At 49.4% G+C, this 7049-nt stretch overlaps 1 non-coding gene across 1 annotated transcript; it reads right to left on the bottom strand.

The window, feature by feature from the left end:
- Positions 1–772: 772 nt before the first annotated feature.
- LOC121871596 lies at positions 773–888 on the bottom strand. Its single transcript, XR_006089910.1, has one exon. It is a non-coding gene; the product is annotated as a U5 spliceosomal RNA (small nuclear RNA).
- Positions 889–7049: the final 6161 nt, after the last annotated feature.

Here is a 7049-nt window from a genome sequence, read left to right as displayed (position 1 = left end):
TAGGTTACACCCGTTAGATTTTCAGAGATACGTGGCGTGAGAGTCCCCTTCAGGATAATTAATTAATTTCTTAATTAACGCCCTTACAACAATTTCACCATGAACATCAGATTCTGTGATGTTCATATATGAAAAGGGGGTGACTTCAGCCACAGTTAACAATTACTGGCATCTCTAGGGATGACGTCAATGATACCTCATTCTTAAAGTAGATTCTACCCTGACTTATATTGACAATTTCACTAACAGTAAATACAATAGAAGCTTTCAACATCAGTCACAAAGGATCTTGAACGCTTCATCTGTAATCAGACATCTCTAAGTTGACGCAAAGTAAGGGTGTTCTCTCACCAATTCAAATTTCATGAACACCCTGTGCGGTATTTTGGAATACCTGAGTCTCTCCGGAGGACTCCGTTCTCCCGAAGTGGTTAGAGAACAAATATTTCAAGTAGGGAACTCAAAAGGTTTACAGATTTCAATTCAATTTCAATATTTTTTATTTCTTGATAGAGGAAGCGGGATCCTAGTGCTGTCCCTAGGTACCCTTGGTTTGTTTGATGTCTAGAGCAATTTTTAATAAGTGCATGAAATTAATTTTATGACAGATCTGTATTCTCCCAACCTGATTTAGATATGTAATAGTCGGGATAATTGTTCCATCCAGGACGTTGTATATGTGAATAGATTTTTTTTTTTTACTACATTAGATCACATACACTTGATTACGACATTGTATGATTCTTTTCAGCTAATTTGAATTAGTTTTGTGAGCCCATGTGAATGGGCTAAGAAAAAATTAATTAAGACTCATTGAGTTGTTCCCCCCCACGGAAATCTTTAGTAAAAGGCGAAAGATTTATGCGTTCTGAAGGGAAACCAGAGCTATGGTCGCAAAGTTGTTCAAGACCCCAACAAACATTAACTTAGAACATACATGGAGTTGTAGTTCCAGTCAAGAAAGACATTAAAGGTTTTATTGTCCAGTGTCTAGAAGAGTTTTAAAATAAGATTTACAAGTCCTTCGTAACATTTAAGACTACCGTGATTGGCAGTCAAAAGTGGTATTACTTAATGTGGATTTTCTTTAAGAGGATTTAATTTACATAATTCCTTTAAATCTGAACAAATATAGCAAATCAACGAGAATGTTAGTGTTACAATGTTATGACTGCGCTTCAACTAAGGTCTTTAAGGGCATAACTTAGTTCATAAATGTTCTGTTTTATAATATGGCCCTCATTGTGCAACCGTTTAGTCATAATTAATAGTAATCTAATATAATGAAAATAAACCTGGATCTTGATTATAGAAATGCTTTTATTCTTATGTAATATAAGTTATTTCAATGGTGATAACCACCGGTCTCTCATGTCTACCTACCACTATTACGCCTGTATGAAACTGGTAACTTCAGGTCCGCAGGAGTAGCAGTCCAATAAATCTTAAAAAAAAAAAAAAAAAAAACATTAAATAATTATTATAGCGCTTGAAATACTATCTACTGTTCAATTCAATTTCAATTTCAATTGTTTATTCCTTGATAGAGGAAGCGGGATCCTAGTGCTGTCACTAGGTACCCCTGTACAATGACACCAGAATCATCTGGCAAGTGTGAAAAGTATATACAGTATAAATATTATAAAGGGGCTTACTAAAGCCTAAGGAAGGAAGGATGTTCCTTTAACACATAATTAATATTATTTACAAAATATCTGGCCAGTATTGGGAGGATCATCGTGTCTCCGTCAGGGGGTCGTGGAGTGGTGGTCCAGCAGGCGTCACGGAAGCGTTGTGTGTGGGGACATCTTAGGAGGTAGTGAATAAGGGTGAGGCTGTCGGGTCTTCTGCATAACGCACAAGAGCGTTGCTCAGGGGATGTGGGGATACCAATCTCCCAAGCAAAGTCATACCCAATGATGATACGGGCAGCAATCACGTCCCCTTTCCGCGACCCTTTCCCGTAGACGTACGAGAAGTCAGGAAGTTTACGGAGGACATCGGACCATGTGGGCGGGGAGTCCAGGGGGATGGCTGCTTCCCGAGCTTCTCTCTGTTTGCGGCGGATTTGGGTCCTAATCTGTAAGAGTGTTCGAGGAACAACGTAGTCAGGTGTGGCCTTGTTGCAGCCAGTCTTGGCAAGGTCATCTGCTGCCTCATTCCCCAAGATACCGACATGACTAGGTATCCATAGGAATGTCACAGGACGGCCTTCATCCTGAAGTGTGGATGTTAACCCTCGTATTCGGAGGATGAGGTCCTTATTTTCCCCAGATCCAAATGCGATCCCGTCGAGAGCAGACCTGGAATCGCAGCAGACAAGCAAGGGGCAGAAACCATCTGCTTTTTCCTCAGCGAGAAGGGCAGCAAGGAGGGCTATTAGTTCAGCCTGAGTGGAGGATGCCCCGTCAGAAACTCTGAGAGACAGTTTGATAGGCTCAGGGGCATGAGGACGGGAGATGTAGACACCAGCCCCGGCCCTACCTGTAGCGGGGTCAACAGAACCATCAGTGTAGAGGACGACCCTACCTGGGGACCAGTGAGCGATCCTGGAGAGGTGGTATTTGCAGAGAATAACAGGGTTCACCTGGGATTTCGGGAGCGGTCCACCGAGGGCAATCACTTCAGGTTGAAAATCCAGCCAGGGAAAAGGAGACGAACCAACAGTAGGGGTGACAACAATATCAGGCAGGAGGTCGTGTTCCTGAAGGGCTCGGATGAGTGACCCTCGCCACTGTCTTCTAGATGGAGGTCGGTCTCGAACAGCAGTAGTCAAGTTGGTTTGGACATAGTTGCCCCTAGGATCCCGTAGAATGGAAACGCAGTTTTTAGGTAAAACTCCTGGACACGATCCTGTAAGGGGGAAAGACCAAGTTCGTTATATAGAGAAGTAGAGCGTGTCCACTGAGGAGCCCCAAGGATGATACGAGCAGCTTTCCTCTGGATAACTTCGAGACGGTTGACAGCAGTCCGACTAATGTTGACGAGGGCAGGGGCGGCGTAGTCGACACAGGAACGGACAAAAGACTTGTACATGGTGAGAAGTACAGGGATGCTGACACCAAGGGAACCCCTGCACATGGTAGAGAGGGGAGCGAGACGCCGAAAACATATGTCTCGAAGATAGCGGACTTCAGGGATCTGACAACGTGTGCGAGTTACATACACACCCAGGTATTTTGTCTCATTAACCCAGTCCAAGGGCGTTCCTGATAAGAAAAGGGGTGGAGGTACAACACGACCGTGCCACATGGCTTTTGTTTTCGCAGTTGAAAGAAGGAAACCAAGTGAATCACACTCTGGAGACCAGATCAAGGGCTTCCTGCATGCTGAGGTAGTCAGGGGCTTGGAGGAGGACATCGTCGGCATATCCTGAGTGGACAACTTCTGTCGGCCACGGGAGTGATGCAATGGAGTGCATGAGAGTGTTAAACAAGGTGGGACTCAGGACTCCACCTTGAGGGGTGCCGAGGTTCATTTCTTGAACAGGAGACATAGAGCCTTCAACGCGAACCCGGGCCTGACGTCCAGTGAGGTAAGAGGCGATCCATTGTAGAAGTCTCCCTTTAACCCCTAACCGTGCAAGTTCAGCTAAAATGAGGCAGGCTGAGCCGTATCAAAGGCTCCCTTGATATCAAGGAAGACGGAGACGCGGGCAGTCTGATTGCAATAAAAGGAAGCAATGGAGTGTGCTGTGCTGCGATGTTGAATGAAACCATTGAGGGAGTTGTGGAAGCCGCCTATGGTGTGAAGAAGGCGACGATGGAGTACCCTCTCCATCATCTTGCAAACACAGGAGGTAAGACTAATGGGTCGATATTTCCCAGGATCTCCCGGCTTAGGGATGGGGATAATAGTGGCATTTTTCCAGTTGGATGGGAGAACCCCATGTTCATAAGACATATTGTAGAGAGCAAGCAAGGGGCCGTTAAGAATATTAGTACAGGCGTTGAGGACGGAGTAGGTTATCTGATCATCCCCAGGAGAGGTGTCTTTTCTAGAGCGACGAGCACTGTCAAGCTCGAACTGTGTGATGGGATGATCAGTGGGGGCAGGGGAGGTAAGAGCAGCACGAACAACAGGCTCAGACGCATCGATGCGGGCCTGCACTGCCTCCTGCATTGGATCTGGAAGTGCCTCTGGGGAGGACGCTCGTGCCCAGTCCTCCATTAAAGAGCAGGCAAGGGAGGCGGGATCAGGGTGGGGAGGAGGCCTCCGTCGAGTACCCCGTATAGCATTAATCCGATTCCATACATAAGAGGGTGACGACTGGAACGATAGAGACCCCGTGAAGGATAGCCAGTCCGCCTCACGTATCTGACGGCGCTCCTGAGTTGCAAAGGAGCACCAATTTTTGAAGTCTTCCCAGTCCTCTGGAGACCGAGACCTCCGTATGGCAGAGTGGAGATCACGGGTTACCTGCCGGAGATGTCTCATGGCAGGGATACGATACCAGTAGTTGGTGGCACTTCTGGGGTGACGGGGAGGGCGTGGAGGGGTAGCGCGATTGACAGAGTCATACACGGCATCAACAAAATCAGCGCTGTAAGAGTCAAGGGACTGAGGGACAACATAGAAATCCGCCCAGGTAGAAAGGTATTGGGTAAAGGAAGGAACAGCATCTTGTGTGAGACGAAGGCGAGGGGATCGATAAGGAGTTGATGTCGGGGCAGAGAAGGAGAGCCTGAGATGGGTAGTAACGGCAAGATGGTCACTATACAGAGCAGGCTCGGTGCAGACGGTAGGATGAAAGGAAGTATGACCGTTCAATAGTAAGCCAACATCAAGGAAACTATGGGGGAGGCGAGTAGGATCGTCAGGACAAAGAAAGCGAACATCATCATCCCCATTAAGAAACTGTGAGAGATGTGATCCATTAAGGGTACATGGAGGGGGATGATCCGGAGTAAGAGTGGGATGGCGGGCATTAAAGTCGCCAAGAACAATAGTGGGAACCCCATCATGGAGGTCGTGAAGAACCTGGGGGTCCAGAGAATTACTCTTGAAATGAACATTGACTACACGAAGGGTCCGGTCACCAAGAGTAAGGGAGACAGAAAGTAATTCAGACGGGGGTCCATGTGAGTCAGGTGAAGGGAGACGAACAGATGGAATGGTGTTACGCACAAGGGTGAGGAGGCCACGAGCCTGCCCACGGTACCGAGGCCAGGTGTAAACAGAATAGCCAGAGAGGCGGAGTGGAGTAACATCGTCTGTGATGGTTTCCTGAAGTAGAGCAACATCTACTTGATGGGAGAGCACAAACTGGGCGAGGTCTGTCCGGCGAGGTCTAAGTCCCTGGATGTTCCATTGTAAGAAGAGGAGGGAACGGCCTCCGGTGTGAGATGAGTCGGAGGGGCTAGACAGGGCTCCAGAGGAGGTACCAAATTCTGTTGAGAGAAATGGAGGGGGAGGAGTGGGAGAGCGAGGGATGGATCCTCCATCTCGGGAGATGGAAGGAGGCGGGTCATCAGGGCTTGCAAAGCGCGCCCCTGTTGGGTCAGGGTGTCCAGAATGAGTTGTTGTTGCTTCTGCAATGTCGCAATTGTTTTCACAAACAAGTCGAGTTGGGCTGAGAGAAGGTTGATTTGCTTGGAGTGGCGATCCAGACGGAGAGTGATTGTTTCCATAGAACCAACTTGGTGTACCTGTGCATGAGCTGGAGGTGGCGGCGAGGATTGCCGAGGGCCTGACTGGGCATGTGGCGGTGGTAGCGACGGAGAGGGACGGTGAGGGTTCAGTTGAGTAAGAGGTGGTGGTGCTGGTGAGAGACAGCGGGGGTCCGGGTGGGCAGGAGATGGTGGTGACTGTGTGGCAGGGCCGGCAACGACCTTGTTCCAAGAACGGGAGGGAGAGGGAGGGAGGGGAGAAAGGATGGGTGGTAGGGGTGATGGAGGGGGTGGTAGAGGAGAGGAGATCAATGGGAAATCCTTGGTGGATGGAAGAGGCGGTGGTGGATAGGATTGAGGTTTGGTTGACAGGGGCTTCGTCAGAGACGAGGGCGGTGGTACAAGGTAAGTTTTCCCCGGGCGAGTGCCAGGACGCTGTGGGCAATTGGCATTCCAGGCGTGGTGACTGCCATGGCAATTGACGAACCGTGGAATAACTGGGATTTTGTTCTGAATTTTCGATTTGCATTCCACTGTGTCGTGAGGACCTGCACAGAAACCGCAGGCGACCATCCTCGTGCACTCCCAGGTGCGGTGTTTCCACAATTGGCAACGACCACAGATTTTCGGGGTTCCGATAAATCGGTCGAGAGGACAGTTGTGAATTGGTCCTACATTCACCTTCGGGGGGAGGGGCCCACCCACCAGCCGATGAGTTCGTTGGATGGACGTTTGGAGACCGGGTTGATGCGGCGTTCCATGTCCAGTAGTTGTGGGAGAAGAGGGCGAAGATCGTCGATAGGGATCTCCCAGGGTACGTGGCGAACCATTACCTTGGTACGACGAGTTTCTGGGGTGATGATGGTGAACTTCAGCATCACCTCCCCCTGGGGAGCAGGAAAGCCCACCTGAGTGAGCAGGCGTACTGTCTCGTCCATTTGTGTGGTGACTATCACGGCTGTGGGACCTCGGCGGAGGCGAAGTGTTGAGTCCTGAAGTGGAGAGCAGTGACGGAAGAACCAGGTCGTCCGTGTGCTCAGAGGCAAGTCCCGAGGGAAGGCGAGACGACGAAGGCGCGACGGGGCAGGGAGACAAAGGGAATCCCCTATGTCCATCGTCGGCGGAGGGTCGGTCATTGAGCCACATGTAGGCTCACTTGGGGACCCCGATGACTGGAGTCCACCCTCTATAGCCCCAGAAGGGGTGCAAGGGGGAGCCGTGGCCCCTGCTGGAGACCCTGACTTCTGAGGTTTCTGCTTCTTCTTTGACGTGTCTTCAAGAAGAAAGTCGTCAGCATCACTGTCACCTACTGCCGCCGTTTCCAACGAACGGGAGCGTTTAAAGGCGGGCATAGGGCACGTTGGTAAAACTGCAGTCAGGTGGAGTGGTAATGACGTCACACTATCACATTGCGCATGCGCAAACTTGAAAAACTTTGCT

The sequence above is a fragment of the Homarus americanus genome, unplaced genomic scaffold (assembly GCF_018991925.1).
Source record: "Homarus americanus isolate GMGI-L3 unplaced genomic scaffold, GMGI_Hamer_2.0 scaffold54630, whole genome shotgun sequence".
In the NCBI taxonomy this organism is placed as follows: domain Eukaryota; kingdom Metazoa; phylum Arthropoda; class Malacostraca; order Decapoda; family Nephropidae; genus Homarus; species Homarus americanus.
Note: the sequence above shows the minus strand (reverse complement) of the source record. Positions and strands in the feature narration are given on the sequence as shown.